The sequence below is a fragment of the Tenrec ecaudatus genome, chromosome 6 (assembly GCF_050624435.1).
Source record: "Tenrec ecaudatus isolate mTenEca1 chromosome 6, mTenEca1.hap1, whole genome shotgun sequence".
In the NCBI taxonomy this organism is placed as follows: Eukaryota; Metazoa; Chordata; class Mammalia; order Afrosoricida; family Tenrecidae; genus Tenrec; species Tenrec ecaudatus.
The window spans coordinates 133337235-133357720 of NC_134535.1; the positions used below are offsets into that span (position 1 = coordinate 133337235).

General features: G+C 51.0%; 1 protein-coding gene and 1 pseudogene across 2 annotated transcripts in view; both read left to right on the top strand.

Annotated features, from left to right (window-relative positions):
* Positions 1 to 20486, top strand: part of WNT5B (Wnt family member 5B) — a 127254-nt gene that overhangs the window by 29262 nt on the left and 77506 nt on the right. The gene's annotated exons all lie outside the window — the stretch shown is intronic.
* Positions 18560 to 18870, top strand: LOC142450581 (thioredoxin pseudogene; annotated as a pseudogene).

Genomic DNA, 20486 nt, shown 5'->3' on the forward strand with positions numbered 1-20486 from the left:
ACCAGTCTCTATTGTGTCTCGATTCTTTCATCTTATCCACAAGATGTGTCTGTCTCTCTTGCTTCCAGTTGCGTGACTGGCCTGTGATAAGTCACAGCTCATACGAAGTCACCCAGTTCAATTACCTATGCATGTCCTCTTTCCTTGGGGCTGCTGAAGCTTTTGGTTGTTGCTTTGGAAGAGAATAGGGAATTTTGATCGTTATTCGGATGACAGACAGTTGATGCACTAATACAGCATTTACATTCTGTGACACTGCGCCCATGTCTCTCTGTGCACCGATAGTTTTGTGTTTCAAGCCATTGGTGCAGAGAGTCGTGGCGCCATCCGTTTAGGGCATTTTAAATGGTGATGCTGCTCGCGTGCGTGTGCAGTGCCCACAGTGTGCAGTACTTAAGTGAAGGGACGAGAGCATGAACAACTATGATTAAGTCCTGTCAGTCCGAGGCACAAGTCATCTCGTGGCATGACTGCTGTTGGAGGGACAGCACTGTCGTTTGTATTCATAATTCAGAGCTGTCACGCCGTGATGATGAGCTCTGTGTTTGGGGACCATCGTGAGTGTCTACGTTGGTTGACCGATGGTAGCTTCCTAAGGATTAGATGCTGTAAGGAGGATTGTGTGCTGAGTCTTAGTTTAGTAGGAAAGAGTATTGAGACAATGGAGTCCGTTCTGTGACCCTATGTGCCACGGACCGAAACACTGCCCAATCCTGCGCCCGCCTCACCATCACTGTCGTGTCGGAGGCCACTGAGGTGGCCACTGCATCCATCCATTTTGTGACGGATCTTCCTCTTTTTCACTGACCTTCCACGTTGACCAGCATGATGTCCTTTGTTGGGCACCGGTCTCTCCTGATAACATGTCCAACTTACATGAGACGATGTCTTGCCATTCTTGCTTCTAGCATTCTGGCTGTACTTCCAAGACAGATTTTGGTTCTTCTGGCAGCCCATAGTACTTTCACTACTCTTGGCCAACACCATGATCCAAATACATCAATTCTTGTAGTCTTCCTTGTTCATGGTCCAACTTTCACATGCATAGGAGGTCATGGAAAATACTGTGGCATGAGTCTTCAAAGTGACAGCCTGGCTCTTCGACACTTTAAAGAGATCTTGTGCAGCAGATTTGCCCAAAGCAATACATCAGCTAATTTCTTGACTGCTGCTTCCATGTGAGCACTGACTGTGGATCCAAGCAAAATGAACTGTTTGACAGCATCCATCTCCTCTCCCTGTATCATCCTGTTGTCTACTTGTCCAGAGGTGAGGATTTGTGTTTTCTTTACATTGATTAGCAATCCATACTGAAGGCCGTGGTCTTTGGTCTTCCTCGTCAGTTTTTCAAGTGCCCATCTCTGTACATCACAAGTCGTTAGCATGCCTTGTTCCAATTCCAGTGCTGTGTTCTTCTTCATATCGACCGACTTCTGGGGTTATTTGCTCAGCATACACCGATGGAATAACTATAGTAAAAGGATACACCCCTGACACATACTTGTCCTGATTTAAAACCATACACAATTCCCTTGTTACCTTCTCCGTCTGCCTCGATCGATCCACAGGTTCTGCAGGAGTACAGTGAAGTGTCTGGGATTCCCATTCTTCTCAGTGTTCTTCATACTTTGTTATGATCCGTACAGCCAAACTCCTTCCTTTGTGTAAACAGTAACACACAAGGAACCCTCTCTCTGGAATTCCCAGACAAGATCCACTCGATGGCAGTGGTGACACCCTTCATACCGCATCCTCTTTTGAATCCGGCTTGAATTTCTGGTAGCTCCTTGTCAATGTCATGCTGTCGCCATTGTGAATTACCTTCAGCAAAATATTTAGTCGCACCTGATATTGATGATATTGTTTGATCATTTCCACATCCTGTTAGGTCACCAGTGGCTCTGAGCATTCCTTCAATTGTCTTTTCTATGAAACAGTTTTATTAGCATCATCCCCATGTCAGACGATGCAATAACTCAACCATACCAAGAAGAGTCATGCAATTATCCCCACGTTCAATTCTAGAACATTCTCTTCTTCTAGTACTCATTGCTGCTTGTGTAATTTTTTCCCCATTGTGGCAAAAATATACACAACTAAACATTCTCCAATCCCACAGCTTCTACATCCATCGTCTTTTGTTGCTTCATGCGTTGTTCAACATTTGGCCCATGGAGACCTTCAATATGGTAAATGGAGACTTGAATATTTTTCTCCAGTTCTTTCAGCTTGAGCATTGCTGAGCTTCTTCTTCCCTTCTGCCTATTTGACTCCAAGGCTCTGCAAATTTCATTCTAGCACTTGGCCTTCTCTAGCTGCACGTGGAGAGATTTTCTGTTCGGCCCTTGTGCTTCATCATTTCTCCCATTGGCTTTACCCACTCTATGTTTAAGAGCAAATTTCAGAGTCTCTTTTAACATCTACTTTAATCTTTTCTTCCTGTGTTATCCTTTTAATGGCTTTTGCATTCTTCGTGTACGACGTTCTTGATGTTCCGAGATTAGAGTCTGGAAAATAGAAGATTACTGAAATCGGAGGTCAGATAGCAATTAGAGGGACGCACTGGGCCTATAAAAGTAGCCGAGATGTACAAGATAGCACAGAGGCGCGCTTCGTCAGACAGTCACTAAGAAGGCCTGGGAGGTGAATAACTAACTTAGAGTCTGAATGGAAAGGGATGGAAATGGATTCCTCTTGGGACGGAGGACATTCGCGATGGCTAGCCCGAGTGCGCGTGAGAGGCAAGGACGGGGAGACTTGGTCTTCTATACTTTGGACGTGTTGTCAGGAGAGACCAGTCCCTGGAGCAGGACCTCATGCTTGCTACAGTAGAGGGGCAGCTCAAACGAGGAAGGGCCTCGAAGAGCTGGACGGACACCATGCCTGTGGCAATGGGCTCGGGCACGGGAGCACTTGTGAGGGGGGCACAGGACCGGGCAGCGTTTCCTTCTGTTGTGCACGGGGCACTGGCCGGAATGGAGTCAATGGCCCCCAACAGCAACCCAAAACAGCCTACCCAGGAAAGGAGCCTGGGGGTGTGATGGTTAAATCCTTGGCTGCGAACCAGAAGACCGGCAGCTTGAACCTCCCCCGGTGGTTTCTCCACAGGAGAAAGACCTGGGGGTCTCCAGCTGTCTAGATGACAGCCTAGGAGGTCCCTCTACTGTGGCCCGTGGAGTGGCCGGCCACGCCACAGCCCCTAACAACAGTCTGCCAGGGAGCTGGAACGATGGCACCAGAATTGAAGAAAAGGTGTCGGTGAAGAGAAGCGTGGAAACCGGGCACTAACTTGATGGGGACAGCAGAGTCCAAGCGAAACTCAGAGGCAGGTTGGAAAGGGGCCGGAGATGTGTGTGGGGAGCGGGTGCTATCAGCAGAGCGAGGTCCCAGAGGCTCAGTGACTCTCTGACCGTTCACCCCGAGTGGACAGATTTCAGATGGCCCACTCCTCGCTGTTGAGTCCGTTTATCTCGGTTGGAGATAGGCATGAGCCCTTCTCGGGCCCAGGTTAGTTATCGGCATGGTTTGCCCTTCCATGGTCCCGCTCGGCCTTCCTGCTGGTCCCTGGTGACTTTGATCTCGTCCCCGGCCAGCGTTCCTTCTCAGGTCCCTTGGTCACGGCGGGCATGGCTTTCTTTAGCTCTGAGGGAGAGGCTGGGCTCCGGAGGCTCCTGATCCCTACATTGGCCTTTCCTTAGGCCCAAAGAATTTCTGGGAAATTGCCTCACTTTGCAAAGGAGTTCATGCATTTAGGATCTTAAAAACAAAACAAAACTCTGGCCCAGGTTTTCTTGGTTTTATCTTTCAACCCACTAGGTTTCCTCTCCCTGGACTTTCTTCTCCTTCTTCGTTGATTTCTTCTTCCTGTTTCATTTCTCTGTCCACTGAGGGCCTTGGGCCTCATCATTTTTGCCCTTCATCATTTTCATCACTCTTTCTTATGGTGGTGCCAATTCCAGTTTCACTCCCGTGTCAGGGTGTGCGGAAAGCCCCCCCTGGGGACGCTGGACCTACTGGGCTGGGGGGTGGGGTGGGCTGCAAAAGCAGATCCTCACACATGATCCTAAAGCTTTTAATTGCCCGAGGGCTGCTGGGTAACTTTTACTTTCTGAAAGGAGGTGGTAGGCCAAGTAAATGTGGGAACCGGTGGACGATAAAGGAAACCCACTGACTTTCAGATTAGTCCCGTTCCAGCCCTCGGGCTGATTCTCAATCGATAGGCTGAAAGGTGGGCTCAAATCATGAATCCAGCACTTTCCAACACGTGTTTCTCGCTAGAGTTTAATAGGTATTTGGTTAAAAAAAAAAGGTTGGGGGTTGTATAATTAAATAAATACTGAGTGCTGGCTTAAGCCAAATTAAACACATTTTTCTGAAAACCACAGGACTTTAATGTGTTAATAGGCAACGTGAATTCCTTAAGGAGGGGCGCTGCCCCATAGTTATTTGAACCCTTGGGTTTATTCAAGGCAGATCACTGAGCTCATTCGCCCCGCCATATTTAGTAGGTGAGCATACTCCAAAGTAAGCGAGTCTGAGAAGGTTACTCTCCTTCCGTGGCTGCGTCACGGCTGTGTGGTTGTGGCAATCCCCGCCCAGCTTACGTGAGGTGTGTGTACTTCCAACGATGCAGGCCGTCAGGGTTTGGGCTCCGCTGTGAACCGATGCCGAGGGGAAACGGTTCGGAACGTTCCCGGGTGGAAATAAGAATGAGATGCCGGATCCCGTGAGGTCACCGCCAATTTAAGCCCCTTCTGCAAGGGAAATATGAACAGCGCCGCGGTCCCGAGAGCTTCAAAGCTGGACGGTCACTTCTTAGAAAGGAGTTCAAAGCTCTTCCTGATCCCCTTCCATTTCTGACCTCTGCCCCAGACAGCCCTCCCATCACAGCCTTGTCGAGCCTCTTTCCTTCTCCTGGGCGCCAGCCCGGGCTGCCGTGCCTGTGGGCCTTTGCACGTGCTCCTCTGTGCCCAGGAATGCCCTCTGTGTCCTGCAGCCTGCCAGAGTCATTGCAGAACCCCCCCACCCCCCCACACTACTTTCTTCTTAAAGCGCCCAAAGACACCTCTCTCTCTACACAGTCGTTCTGATTTGGGCTAAAACTTAGCATGCCCCTTTAACGGGCTTGTCTTCAGTTTATCTCCTGTGCCAGCCCTCGCAGGCAAAAACCAGACTCCAATGCAGGCCCCTGTCCAGGCAGGGGCAGCATGCTTGGCTCCGAGCAGGGCCTTGGTGAACCTAGTTCCAGGAATGAGCCCTTCGTTTAGCTAGGGAGGCTCAATGGTGAGGGGGGGTCAAGAGAGCCACCAGTGTGGGGAATCCAGTGGGAGCTTTCGAGGCACAGCTTAACGGCAATCACCATCATCCTGGCAGGCAAGAACGGAGGAAAACTCTTCCAGGTGTTGGACAGAGGTCTGGAAGGGAGACGATGGAGACATGACAGAGGAGCGGTGAACAAAGAAGGCAGAAGAAATTATGATCCTGGGCCCAGTGGGGAAGTTAGGTATGCTGGAAGGAGAGCAGTGGTCTGAGTAGGGGAGAAAAAAAAAAGCAAGTGGGGGGGGGTGGGGGGGCAAGGCTTTGAAGGTGGAGGAGTGTAGGGCTGTGGAGGGAGGGCCTTTGCCGGCTGAAGCAGGCCCCGTGCCCATATGGCCTCCAGCTGCCGGGTGGTTTTCTGGCCAATACCTCACCCAGATGTTTGCTCAGTGCCCGGGCCAGGGTCTGGCTGGCTCTCAAACATGTGAATAACTGAAGCCCTGTCAGGGAGGCTGTATTTTCAGCCAGGGGCTCTGGCTGTGGTAGGTGATGACCCTAATCGGCCAGAGGGTTCCCGGAGTGGTAGGACGACGTGGCCGGGCCGGCTGAGCAGGACTGAGCTTTAATTGTGACTTCTTTCCTGACAGCCCACGACAGGCTGGGAGAGCCACCTGCCCTTTCTAGAGCACGCGGCACCCGCTGTAAGCTAAGGCAAATGGTACATTCCCCACGAGAGACTGAACTCTAAAACACGACCATGGGGCATGTTCCGGCTAAAATGCCACGCCAGCATGCTGACCATACTAGGCTTGTCCAGCTCACTGCTTGTTCGTATTTCCTAAAGTATCCACAAAAGAGATTGAACTCGGGAATGATAAATGGCTTGAATCCCAACTCACAGTCATTTTAAAAAGAGCATGCCCTCAAGGGAAACCCAAGGTTGCTTTTCAAGCTTCCAGTACTCATGAATTGTGATCAAAGCCTTATCTGTGTTGGAACGGCGGCTTCGACCCAGACCCTCCTTTCTTGCATCTGAAATGGACTTAGTTGAAAATGCACGCCTGTTGCCTTCTTCCTACTGCTTCTGTTTCCTGGAAGGAAACGCAGCAGAAGGCCAGCCACCACGACAAACACTAATAGCGAGTGTCAGCGGTAGCAGCAACTTCAATTAAGTTGCAGTGGCCCTGGTTGCAGATGTGAGGTGGTCTTTTTCTGAGATGGATCTTGGAGATGGTTCCCTTCTGGGGCAGTGGGAAGGGGGAGGGAGGGAGGGGAGAGCCAGATGAGGATGGCCCATATTTCTCCCTGATGAGAAGCCGTGGGTTTGAATACCCAGGACATTAGAGCCACTTCATTCAATCCCTAACGATGGTTACAGGCAAGGTCACAGTCAAAAGGGCCTCCGTGTGGCTTTTATTCAGTGGCTTTTACTCACGGGGTGCTCCTGGTCATCAAATGGGACAATAGAAAAGCCGGGTCTTGGGAGGGGCGAGCGGGGAGGGAGGGGGAAAAAAAGAGGACCTGATGCAAAGGGCTTAAGTGGAGAGCAAATGCTTTGAGAATGATTAGGGCAAAGAATGTACAGATGTGCTTTATGATAAGAGTTGTATGAGCCCCTAATAAAATGTTTTTTAAAAAATAAAATGTTAAAAAAAAAGAAAGAAAGAAAGAAAGAAACCCACCTTAAGCAGAAAGACAAAAAAAAAAAAAAAAAAAAGAAGAGTTGGGTCTTTTCCTGTCGCAGCTCGAGAACTTACCACTCCTTGGACCGAAGAACTCTTAGTCTCGGAAAGAAAGACATGGAAAAAGACCTTCAATTGACTTGATTACCTGGCAGATGCATGAACGTGTGTGTGTGTGTGTGTGTGAGTGTCTAGTTAAGGATTTAAGGAGTCCTGGTGACGTAGTGGTTATGTGTTGGGTGGTTCACTGCAGGGTCGGCAGTTTGGAGCCACCAGCTGCCCCTCTTGAGACAGACAGGGCTTCCTAAACAGGCCCAGGCTCAGAAATACACAGGGGCACTTCTACCCTGTCTTACAGTGTTGCTATGAGTCGGAATCGACTGAATGCCAGTGAGTTTGGACTTAAGGCCTCTACTGTATTTTACAGCTCCCTGATAATGTGCCTGTCTTCCTCCTGAAGCTGAGGATGCTCCTGGATGTTTGTTTGGTCGTTTCAACTCTGTGTTCTCCGTTTCTAGCTCGCGCCAGCTCTTTAGTGGTGTGTAGACTGCACGAATTGGTGAGCGCACCGAGTGTGCTTGGATTTGAATGGTCACCCAAGAAACAGAGCTCAACTCTCCTCCCAGGAACCCGGTTCCCTGGTGAAACTTCCCTGAGGCTTCTAGCTCCGACTGGGGGGGGGGGGTGGGGGGCACACATGATAAAATCACCTAAGGAGGTGATTTGGCCTCCTCAGAGTGCTTTGAGCTCTTTGAGATTTGCCAGATGAACGCTAACGCTTACGCTTTCTCTCCGGGTCCCTTTGCTTCAGTGCAATGCTCTTCCTGCTAAAACCACTCCAGACTTGTAGACTTGGGTTAACAAGAGAGAGAAATCCATTGTTACATGGGAAGAAAATCACTCGAAACCAAGTGTACATCTCCCCTCTCCCGTTTGTTTCTCTCGAAGCTTAGCTCAGCCCTCTGCAGCCCCCTCGCAGCTGCCCAGCTGACCTCTGTGCCCTGTCTGGGCCCTTCCCCTCTTCCTCTCTCAGGCCTTCCTGAGGCCCGGAATTTCAGGGCCTCTCCGTAGGCTCTCGTTTTCTTTGTTCTGTGCATTTTAAAGATGTAAATGCATCTCTATTCTCTGTTTAGAGATGACTCCTATGCCTTAATCTCTGGCCAAGACTGCTCTCCCAAGTCTCAATTCGACATCACTCTCTGTCTGAGGAAGCCCAGCATGTCTGAGACCAGCCCACCATTCTCCAGCAGACCCCACCGTCATCCTCTGTGACTGGTTCCACATCCCCTTCACGACTGGGCGTGTGTTTTTGAGCTCTTGCGACATGCCAGGCACTGTTGCTCCAGGGGCCAGATCCGCTGGTTAGCCCGGTGATCCAAGCCTCCCACAGGCCGTGTCTAACTGTTTCCCTTTGGCTTTTATTTCCTTTGCCATTGCCTTTCCCGCTCCTCCGTGTGCAGCCTTCTCGGTCTTCTTGGGGTACACTTAGCCCTCTGGGCTCTCTTAGCACCTGCACGGTTTCAATTAGTGCTGAGGCTACTGCCGCTAGCCCCACGAGACCAGCTGGACCGTGCCCATCTTTCTACCCTCGGGCTTAGACTAGTGCCCGAGGGTGTCTATTCCAGGCACCACAGGAGGGGCTTTGGAGCCCTGCTGGCAGTGGGCTATGTGTTAGGTCTAACTAACTGCTAGGTCAGCAGTTTGAACCCCCCAGCTGCTCCACAGGAGAAACGTGAGGCTTTCTGGCCCTGTAGTTCCCAGCCTCGGAAACCCCCAGGGACGGTCCTATGCTGTCCTACAGGCTCGCTCCGAGCCAGATGGCAGTAAGTCAAGCAGTCTAGTTGGTGCTTTACAAATGCCATCTTGTTTCATTGAGATGAAGCCACAGCCCTTCGCTCTTGTTATTGTGGTCGGGTACCACGGGGTAGAGTTCGACTCACATCCACCCCATGTGACACTGCCCACTGGGTGGGTTTCCTTGGTCTTCTGTGAGATGCTGGGGGGCGGGGGGTTACAGGGACCAACCTTTTGGTTAGCAGCTGAGTGGCAGCACCGGAACTCCTTACTCATAACCTGTGAAGGAGGTTTTCAGATGCCCATATGAGAAGACAGTGCGAGCCAGTGCTGAGAGAACTTGCTCATAGCAGTGACTCCCTCCCTCTGCCTCTGGGATGCTTCAAGATAAGCCTACCAGGATGGTAAAACTACCCGATCACCTCGCTCAGTCGCACTTTATTTGCATGGTACCCCCCAACAAGGGACAGGTGGTTCCGAAGAGTAAGCCTTGGTGCCATGGGTCAAGCTGACAGCTAGGTTGCTGGTTCAAGTCCACCAGACATGCCACAGGAGAAAGGAGGCTGTCTGCCCAGCCTTAGAAACCCTTTGAGTCAGACTCAGCTGGGTGCCAGTGGGTGACCCACCACGTACTTTAGGCAGCCAAACCGTCGACTGTGCTGGCGCTGCCGAATGTCAACACTCGACCTGCTCATGCCTCCTCCAGAGGTTGTCGGTCCGTCCAAAATAATAACACAGAGCAGAGGTATTTATTTAAAGGGCCCAGATGTTTGGAAGCTTCCGTTTTCATCCCAACTCTTAGCGGTGCCTTGCTGCGCCGTGAGGGAGTCAGTGCACGAGGCGGTTCTACGGAAATGCCTCCTGTGAAAGCTCTAGAACAATCAGTTCTCTTGCCACTGGCATGCTCGCTTGCACGGACGCGGCTCAGGACGATCACCGCTTTACAGACGTGTCATCCGCCCCTTCTACGGCAGGAGTCCCAGCACCAGGGCAAGCTGAGTTCACGCAGTGTCCCAGCATGAACTGCTCTAATACCAGGTTTCAAATATGACCTAATGGCTGAGAATCCAGAGGAGGGGGTGTGAGCTGGCCTCCCACATGCCTCGTCCCGGGCCCAGCTCACCCGGAGGCATCTTGTGCGGGGGACTCGGCCTGGAGACCTGACTGGGCTCTGGCTCCAGCTGTCGGGGTGAGAGGGAAACAGAGGAACCACATTTCAGGGACGGCGTTTCAGCTTTGTCCTCTGAACTGCCTCTGTTATTTTATTTGATTTCTTTTCAGCTTGATGTTTTACTTGGATCGGGGCCTTGCCTCTTTACTTCTTGTAAAAGGCTTCCTCGTTCTTTGTGGCCTTCCCTTCAGGGCTGTCCTTTCCGTGATCTGTCCTCCTTGAACAGCCTCTCCGGCGCCTCGCCCTCACCCTCACCCTCACCGAGGGGCCCGCGAGCGTCCCCATCGATCCCCTGTGCGTCCTGCAGCCACACTGGCCCCGCATCTTCCAAATTTGTGCACGCGCGCGCGTCTCACATGCTCACTGACCTTCCCTTCTTTGGAAAGGCCGAGAACATCATGTCTTCCACCAGGGCTCCTTCCTGACAAAGCTGGGGCCGCAGAGCCACGGTCACACCTGCTCCAGGTGAGCCCCCGATGTCACTGGTCGCCGAGTCAGTTGGTGAGCCAGGCCCAGGCTTGGGAAGGTGCTGGCGGGGCTTCTCTGTGCCAGGGTAGCGAGTCACATGTCATCCAGGACTACCTGAAAGATACTAGATAGGTGTGGGCATCCGTCCCGAGCGGGCGTTCCGGGCGATGTTGATCCGCACTGGACTGCCTGTGTGACACGCAGCTATGGCTATGGTAATGGTCTTGGAGGGAATCTGCTATCTGAATTCTTACGCATACCAACGTGAGGCGATGATACCTAAGGAACAAAACCCACTGCCATCGAGGCGATGCGGACCCACAGCAACTCTGTCACAGGTTCAGAGACCACAGCTCTGGACTGCAGCAAACTGCCCCGTCCTTCTTACAAGGTGTGCTAGTCGGCTAGACCAGAGAAACAAATTCATAGACACTCGTGTGTATAAAAATAGTTTCATATACAAGAGGAATTGAATATTGAGAAAACATCCCAGCCCAGTCCAGATCAAGTCCATAAGTCCAATATTAGCCCTTATGTGTGATACCAATCTATAAAGGCCTCTTCAGACTCATGAAACACATACAATGGTGCCGAATGCAGGAAGATCACAGGCCAGTGGGTGGGAAGTCTTGTGGATCCAGTGTAAGCATCTCAGCACTGGCGGGGGTCTCCACGTGGCTTCTCAGACTCCAGAGGTCTGGTGGTATCAGGGTAGGTCCATGTGGCTTCTCCAGCTCCCAGGGTATAGTGCCATGTGTCTTGTCAGTAGAACATCTCCCAGGAAGTGAGCAGACTGCGCCTCCGACTCCAAGGAGGAAATACAGGAGTTTCCAGAATTCTCAGGAGAAGGCCAGGCCCACACAGAGGCCTCATTGATTATATCTTGATTGATAGGCCAGATTCCACCCCTTCATTTATAATCCTCTGAAATTGACACTAGATTATGTAACTACCACACCAGGATCGGCTGTGGGGTTTGAACCACCAATCTTAGGGTTAGCAGCCCACCCCCTAACCCACAGCACCACCAGGGCCCTTTCTATACAAGATAGGAAAGGGCTTTTCCCAGAATTCCAAAGACTCTCTATGGTCTTCTACAGTATAGTACTAAACTCTTGCTGATTGAATCTTACTGGACTGGATTTTCTTCTGGTAGCTAAACTGATTTTCATCATCATGATATGTATTTAATGGAATTTGACCTATATTACTTCTGCCACAAAGAATTCAAAATTACCCACTGGAGTTAATGTGGTATGAAGAAGTCAAACTCTCTCGTTCTCCGGAAATGGATGGGCGAGTCTTTAATGAAAGATGGAGTCAGTAATTTTGGTGGCTTACAGTGCCACATGCCGAGCCATTGGTTGAGAGCAGAGTCTCTGAGAAACAGTGTTGGAGTGAAGAGAGAGAGGAATTGGGCATTAAGTACGGGATTTGTCCCTGGCTTTGTGAACCTGGGCAATTGACCCAACCCCTCTCACAAGTGTTCCCTTACCTGGAAAACCGAGGGACTGGGCTGAGTAAGTGATTTCTTCGGAGCATAATTTAGGACCCCTGGGAGCTGCTTGCCCTCACCCTATTTGAACTGCATCATGATGTTATTTGGGAGCCCGGGTAGTGTGGTGGTGATGCATTGGGCTGCAGTTTGCAAGGTCAAGTTAAAAACCACCCTCTACTCCTCAGAAGAGAGATGGGGTTTCCTGCGCCCATAAAAAGTTAATAGTCCTGTGGCAACTCACACGGGCAGTTCTACCTTGTCCTATAGGGCCCATGGCAGTGAGTTTGAGTTCTGAGTTTGATGATATTACTTATTACAGTGTAACAGTTCCATTCATGGAAAATGGAGTTCTACTAAAAAAAATTTTTTTTAAGTTGAAAAAAAAAATTGGAACTAGATCACCACTCCCTTTAGAGTTTTGTGCAAGTGCCCCCAGCTGGTTAACAGGCGCCACTGTCACTGGAAGGTGAGATGTTGCAGTCGATGCAGATGCACCTGGGAAGAAAGGCCTGTCATCTGCTTCTGAGAATCAGCCTCTGGAGACCCCCAGGCACAGCCCGCCTACCGGTGCCTCCGTGACGTGAGCCGGACGGACGGGCAGATGGACGCGCGGGAAAGACACAGCAGTTTGCAGCTTGAGTCAAAGCAGCAAGGCGGCCTCAACTTATCCTGTCTCCATTTCTTGCCTTCTGGCCCTTCACATCTTCCCTTTCTTACTTGAAGACAGTCATGACTGTTTGCGAAGGGACCCTTTCCTTTCATCGTTTTCCTTCCATTTATTTGATTTTCCTAGTTCTCTTTCCTTGTACCCAACACCAACCCCCCTCCTTCTCCTTCTCTCCCAATCCTTCCATAGTGAATGAAAAATAAACGTCTTAGTGCTTGCTGTTGAGCACAGTTCACCCTGGAAGTGTGCTGAGTGCTTCCGTGAGAAACTGCCCCACGGACAAGAGCCTCGGCAAGAAGCAGCCACTTCCCTCCACGCGGCCTCCCTTTCCCTTTGGTGCCCTCAGCGTGGTGGAGAAATCGGGGTACCTGGGCCCACTTGGGAAGACACCAGGCCTGCTCCCAATCCCTCGAGTGGCACTGTTTCTTCCTGTGAAGGAAGAGTTTTTCATAAGGTAGAGATGCTGCGAGCTGCCAACCCTGCTGTTTGTTTTATGGGTAGTTGAAATTAGTGTTCTTCTTCCTCTCTGGTCTGAACCGCTCCTGGCTTTGTCTAGAATGGTTTGTGGCCCAGGGAAGACCTGTTGTCTTAGTTGGCGTGTGTTCCTCTGATGTTTGTGCGGTAAAGGAAATACTGGTGTCACTCACAGTGGGAAAGTGAGACTGGGAGGGAAGGCAGCCAGTAGAGGGGGTGGCGTGTCTACTGGCTACTACGGTGGGCTTTGGGAGCTTAGAAATAGGGGGCACTTGGCCAGGGTCGAGCCCCAGAAGGCGCACAGCTATAGAGCCGGGAGCTGGAGGTGTTATATGCTAACCCTGTCTGTTTCTGGTTGCCGGCTCTCCTGGGATCATCAGTTCCCTAGTACTTAATTCCTGGCCAAAACCAAACCCATGCCTCCCCACGCCCCAGGGCGTTTCTGCCTCAGAACTGCTCTTTATGGGAAAAGGCAGTCTCATCTTCCTCCCAGGGAGTGACTGGTGAGCTTCAACCACCACCGTCATGGTAGCAGCCCGCTGCCTCACCCACATGGCCACCAGGCTTCTTTAATTCCTACAGGAAGAGACAAAGTGGTCAGATCCTCAGACAAAGTGGTAGAGGAGTGGCCAATGACAAATGGATCTCCTATGGCGAAGGTTTGAGGTCCCTGGACAGCACCAAGGTCACGTCCTCCCCTGGCAATCAGTACTTGCTCAATCGGAGCTCAACCTACTCTCCGTGCTCCCCCCGTGCATTCTGCCGGATTTTAGAGGCAAACAGAAAAGGGAGGCAAGAGGTGGGCAACCAAGTGAAGCCAAAGAGAAAGTGAGCAAAGAGCAGACTAGAACCCAGGTTTCTTATTTGACCTCACTTCGTTCAAGCCGGTGTGAAATAATCAGTACGTCTCGGAAGATGGGATCATGGAGACCAAGCAGTGTTCCTTCTCCTCTTTCTTCTCTCTTCATCTTCATCCCGTGAGTGGCTGTGGGAAAGATGGGAGAGTGACTTGCCTGACACGGGCAAAGCATGCATTGTCAGATGGCTCCGCTCCGTCTGTCCGTCCGCCATCGGAGGAATGAATTTCCCATGCTCTGAGTGCGCTGGGTTGGGCTTGTCTGTCGTTGATCATCCATAGTTGTTCTTCTGGACATTAGACTGGGCAGCCCTTCCCTTGCTAGGGTCCTGTGTGCATCGAGCTTGCGGTGTGTAGCTCTGAGAACAGAGTTTTGTAGGGTAGTGGCTGTTCGCGAACACTTTTTTTTAATCAACAGAATGCGTGTACACAGCACAATTCCACAAGTACATAAATCTTTGAGAGGGCTTCAAAAAGTTCATTGGAAAATTCCATCATCTGTTAATTCCACTTTTCCATGCCCTTGTGGAAGCCTCCTCATGGATGTAGTTGTTGTTGTTGTTGTTGTTAGCTGTGTAACTTAGTGGCGCTCATGATAAAGCCACACCCAGGAAGTGAAATGTCGCTCCATCCCCAGGTCTGTCCCTGGCTCAGACCATGGTGACCTTTAGGCTTTTCATGGACTGATCTGCAGAAGTAGATCGCGATGGGGCGTGCATAGGATAGATAACCACAAGATCAGCAGTTCGCAACCACCGGCAACTTCTCCGGAGAAAGACGAAGCTTTCTACTCCTGTAAGATTACAGTATCAAAACCCCACAGAGGCAGTTCTACTCTGTCCTATAGGGTTGCTTTGAGTCACCATCTACTCCATGGCAGTGAGTGTGATTTTGATGTGCTTCTTAGTTTATCTTTGTCTGGAAGTGCCCCTGAAACCCAGTCAACACCATACATAGCAACACTCAGGCGTCCACTGCAGGGTGGGTGGTGGCTGCCTGTGCAGTGGATTGGCCAGAAGTGACCCCTGGTCTCCCACAAGGAAGATGAGAGAAATCTACACTAAACTGTCAGTGTCTCATGTCAACCTATATAGTGCTTTTTAAAAGGCACTTGAGTATGAATTTTAATAATAATTGTCAGGGGAAGCCAGCCCCTAACACATCATTACGGGTCCGGTAGGCGCAATTGTACAGAGATAATAAGTAAAGATCATAGTAAAGTTACAGAGAGCATGAGAGATAGAAGAGAAGTATTAAAATAAATGGAGTCAGACACAATTCATGGTAGCATGCTCACCTCAGCCCCGTTCGATGGTCCATGTGGAGGGAGAGAGAGATATTTAATGCTAGCCCAGACTTTTTATCTTCTCTGGGGACATGCAAGCCCCCTAATTACAGGTGAGGACACACGTCACAGGAAGGAGTTGTGCTACAGGTAGTACAGTAATGAGAGGGGTGGTCTAGGGAAGTACACGCAATAGGAAGAGGAGGGGTTGGGGTATACATGTGACAAGATGGGCGGATCCTAGATTTAGGATGACAGCTTAACTTTGATCTGTTCTCTGGATCTCCATAGGAACCATTATCAGTAGGATGTAAACCCCACCTACAGGAATCAAGCTAATGGTCTCAAGCTTCAGGGAGAAGTAATCCATTGTCCCCAGCAGCAGCAGGGAGCAGGCCCACCACTGTGGTGTGGAGAGACAGCAGTCTGGCAGGGACTCCCTTCAGGGAAGATGTCTGTAAGCATCTGACCTCCCCCCACAAATAACAATACATTTTTTTAAACTTGGCATATGTTTGAGAATGTACATTGTTTCTTAGCCTTTGAAATGGTTACCTCGGAACCAGGGACCTGGCATTTAGCACAGAGTGGCTTTTACGGAGTCTCTCAGGGCAGTGTTAGAGATCGTACCTGTTTGCAGTCATGGCCAACGTTTTCCTCGGTGCAGGCGACACCAACAGGAAGGACGGTTCCCAGCACCTTAGGAACCCAAGACCTCAGAGCCCAAACCCATTATCTGTCTGCACTCTTAAGTTCTGTAACCACAGGTGCTTCTAACGAGGGGATGTCAGAGACCAAAACTTGCTTGCCCGGTAGAGCCCAGAAATGCAGCATGCAGGGTGGTGCCCGTGAGCTGAGAAGGAGTAGGATTCAGGTGGAGGTTGGCAGCGATCGAACGTCCTAGGTGGGCATAGGCTATATATGCAGCGGTTAGTTAGTGTTAGTGAAGGGGACGCTTTTTCAGACCTGCTGGAGGTCGGCTTCATGTACACGACACTCATTGGTGGGGCCTCGACTCCACGGCAGGGCGTCAGCGAGCACTCGTTTGTGTGTACTGACTGTACCATGTGCCTTTCGACAGGTGGTTACACCTGTGGATGCACATTTCCTCACACACACCCCCCCAAAAAAAGTTTCCTCACTCCCTTTGTTAATCTGATGCAGGGAAGCCGATCATGTAAGTAATGCACCCAGAACACTTCAATGTGATTCATGCTCTCACTCACTACCATCGAGTTGACCCTTTCCATTAAGGAAGCTGTAAATCTTAAAGGGAGTAGAAAACTTGGCCCTTCTCCTCCCCAGGTGAAAACACCCATTCATGAACTCTTGGGCTTCTTTGGTTACTAAGGTGTACCAGGTTCCCCCAACTGTCTTGGGGTCTCAGCACATCTGGTTCTTCAAAAAGGCCTTTGCGCAGGACCCCAGCAGAGAACACAGTCCGCGTACAGGCTGGGGCGCGAGGGGCGTGGCCTGGGAGGAACCACGCCCCTCCGTGCTGCAGCTGGCCGGGGTTGGGGTGGAGAGCCGTGGGGGCTCCTCGGATGCCGTGCCACGGAGTTGAGACAGACGTTTGGAGATTCGAGCAGGGACCTGGGAGAATCGGATTTGTACTGTTGGAAAGTGGGTCACCACTGGCAATGATGGGGATGGACTTAGGGATTGGGGAGGAGGCACGTCAGACTCTGAGAAGCGGAATTGCTGGGCTCGGAGTGTGGTGGGTCTAAGAAAGGGTGAGAAATGAGAGGGCGGCATCCTCCCTAGCTCCCGGTCTGTTGTTTGCCCACGTGGGACTTTTTACGGCGACTTCATGGGGAGCTGTTTAGCTTTGGGTGTACGCACTTGGGCTGGACATGTGAGGACCATGGGACCATGGGCGCATCACTTGGGTGATGCGTCACCGAAGAACAGTCGTTCAGAAGCTTTCAGCGTGCAAGCCATAGTTTAGGGGTACCAAAAAAATCCCATCAGTCCTGGTTTTTATTGGGGGGAGGCATTCTTTGGTCGCTAGACCAGAGTAAATTTAAAAAACCCACACTCGCTGCTATGAGACCATTCTGACTCCTAGTGACCCCGTAGGGCAGAGTGGAACTAGGGCAGAGTGGAACGTCCCCTGGGGTTTCTGAGGCTGTACAGCTTCATGAGAGCGCAAGGCCTCACCTCTCTCCCACAGAGCAACGGGTGGACTCAAACTGCTGACCTGCTGGTTAGCAGCCCACTACGCCACCACGGTGCCACGAGGCTCCCTGAGAGTAGCGCGGGGTCCCCCAATTTAGGCTCCAACGCAGCTAGGAACTTCCAGCAAAGTTATCATCACAATTAAGGTAGTTACGTGCTGTGTCTCCTCCACGGGCCTGTAGGTTCCCTGAAGCTTGTGTTCTCCCTTGCCCACACAGGGGCGGGCACCCTGGTAGAATCCCAGCACAGACCGTCATGCTTGTCAAACGAATGCCGCACCTTGGGACTAGGAGAGCCTCGGAAGGAGCAAGAGCGTGCAAAGAAGGGCTTGCCGCCCAGAAGCGCTCCCATCAGGGGCTGGGGGCACAGCAAGTAATGGGATTTCTAGGAAGTTCAGAGCAGCCAGACCTTGAAGGGTGAAGAAAGTTCTCCAACCAGATGGGGAGGGAAGCGCATTCTAGGTTATGCATGCAAGAGAGATAGGGGCACAAAAGAGCGGACAGGGTCACGATGAGGCTTAAGGGCGTGGGGTGCGGGGCCTGGACTGGGCAGGTTTACAGTACTGTAGTGAGGTGCTTTGGGCAAAAGGAAGCCCTTGGAGGCTTTTAAGCAGGATCGGGTTGTGATCACATTACATTCTTAGGGTGGAAGCTCGGGGTAGAGAAGAGAGGTTGGGAACCCTTTGCAGTTTTGGCAGGGATCCAGGTGATTCTGATGTCGGGGCTGAGGGTGGGGGATCCAGAGACCACCTGGAGAAACAATGGTGTGGATAAGAGGCAGGGGAGGCACCTAAGGAGGCCAGGGCAGGGAGTCCCACTGAGAGCCGATGGGGCCTACCCCAGCCAGTCAGCCAGTGAGTCTTCCAAGCCTTCCTTTGAGTGAGCTGACGCTTAGGCCTCAGGATGCTGTGCAGCCCTGTCCCTGGCCTGCTTTGGCGATTGGACGAGCGCCATCCACAGGACCCCCTGCCTTACGCCAGAGACCAAAATGGTGTCCTGGCGGTCGTTTCAGTGCCAGGTGAGGATGATTGTGGCTGCTGGGAAGGTTTGGGTAGGAGCTTATTTGAAAAGCCAAGGCCTTCTCTGACAAGCCATCGCTGGCGAGAGTCCGGGTGTGTCTCAAATGTGTGTTGGGGTCGATCTTAAATCAACATGTTGGTCCATACTCGGTCCGGTGCCCTGTTCCGTTCCTCTTGTGACCCCGGTCACCCGTCCAAACCCAACGGTCACAATGGTGAAGCAGATCGATAGCAAGGGAGATTTTCAGGCCGCCTGGAACAGTGCCGGCAAGAAGCTTGCAGTGGCTGACTTCTCAGCCACGTGGTGTGGGCCTTGCAAAATGATCAAGCCTTTCTATCGTTCCCTCTGTGCGAAGTATGGCAATGTGGCCTTCCTTGAACTTGATGTTGCCAGGATGTTGCTTCAGAGTGTGAAGTCAAATGCACGCCAATGTTTCAGTTTTATAAAAAGGGACAAAAGGTGGGTGAATTTTCTGGTGCTAATAAGGAAAAACTTGAAGCTGCCATGAATGAGTTAGGTTAATTATGCTTCCTGAAAATGTAAGCAGCCATCAGCTGTGTAAACCTTTTTGTATTTACAAGGAAGAAGAATCAAGTATGAAGACTATATGCCCAGCTACCATCTGATGATAAATGACAATAAAATACTAATTCTACCCTTAAAAAAAAAGTCAACATGTTGCCCCTGAAGGGAGCGGAATAGTTCTCAGCACATCATCTGAGTCCAACCAATTAAAAAAGTTATTGCTTCTCGTTTTTATTTGCCCTTTAAAAATCTGTGCAAACACATGTGAACAGGCTCCAGGCTCTAAAAATAATATTTTTGTGTGGACAAATACAGACACATGAGCCAAACCCCAAGGGAGAAAAAAATTCATAGTAAAATACAAACAAGGATCTCCCACCATTTCAGCCTCCTGTGCTCTCCCGGGCTCCTTTATTTCCCTTTGAGATCAAAGCAGTTCAGATTCTCAGGGGATTCCGATTAAGAGTTAAAAGAAACGTTATCTTTGTATCTCTCTGTGTATCTATATCTCTGTTGATCTACCTGCCCGCATGCCTATCTGGAGGCATGTCTGGTTGTCTCTCTATCATCTATCTGCCCTAGTCCTGAATGCTCCAGCCATAAGCAATTGACCTTTGTGCATGTCTGGGGTTAATGGTACTTTGAATAAACACTAACACCGTGCCTCTCAACATCCCCTAGGAAGCCCCTGCCCCCTTCATTGGTCAGTGTGATAACACTGTGCTCCCAGCTCCTGCCGCACCTCTAAAGCCTGCAGCTGAAAGACTCTCCCCAGATTCCAGTCCGACCCTCCCCGCCCCAGAGCACACTGAGGTCTTTACGCCACGCGCTGGGCACTGCTGGCTCCCGTCCGTGCTCGCTCAGTGCCCAGTGCCTAGTGCCTAATGCCCGTAGCAGACAGCCGGGGAGCTTACAAAGGCACCTGGTGCTTTCCCACTCGGGAATCAGTGTGGAGTGTGTCCCTGCTCTAGAGGGGAATGGGAGGGGTGCTGTCTCCAGGCTCCTGTCTTGAAGGACCTGGTAGTGCTTGGACCCCAGGGAGCATGACAAAGTGGCCTGGGGGACAGTGGTTTGCCCATTGGGTTGCTAACGGCAAGGTCAGCACTTCGAAGCCACCAGCCGCTCTGAGGGAGAAAGAGGAGTCTGTCTGCTCCCTCTAAAGAGTTCGTTTCGAAAACCCACAGGGGCAGTTCTGCCTTGGTCTTGATTTAGGGGTGTGTGTGTGTGTGTGGTGTATGTGTGTGTGTACTCAGATATTCTGCCTTGGTCTTGATTTAGGGGTGTGTGTGTGTGTACTCAGATGTTCTGCCTTGGTATTGATTTAGGGTGTGCGTGTGTGTGTGCCTCAAATTGTACACAGTGCCTCGGCACCGCCCCACAGGTTTTCTCAGCTTACACTCAGCCTAGCTCTGAACAGCAGAAGGAAGTCTACGGATTTCCTTTTCTCACAAGCCTTCTTTTTCCTGACACAACAAAATCTCTGCAGATGAAGCAGGGGACCATTCAAAAGGTTCTGGTCAGGGAACGAAGGAGGAGGAGGCTTAGCCTCCCTTGGAGAGTTTTTGCACGGCCTCTGCTGGGCAGCGGAGGGACCGGAGGACAAAAGGCAGGGC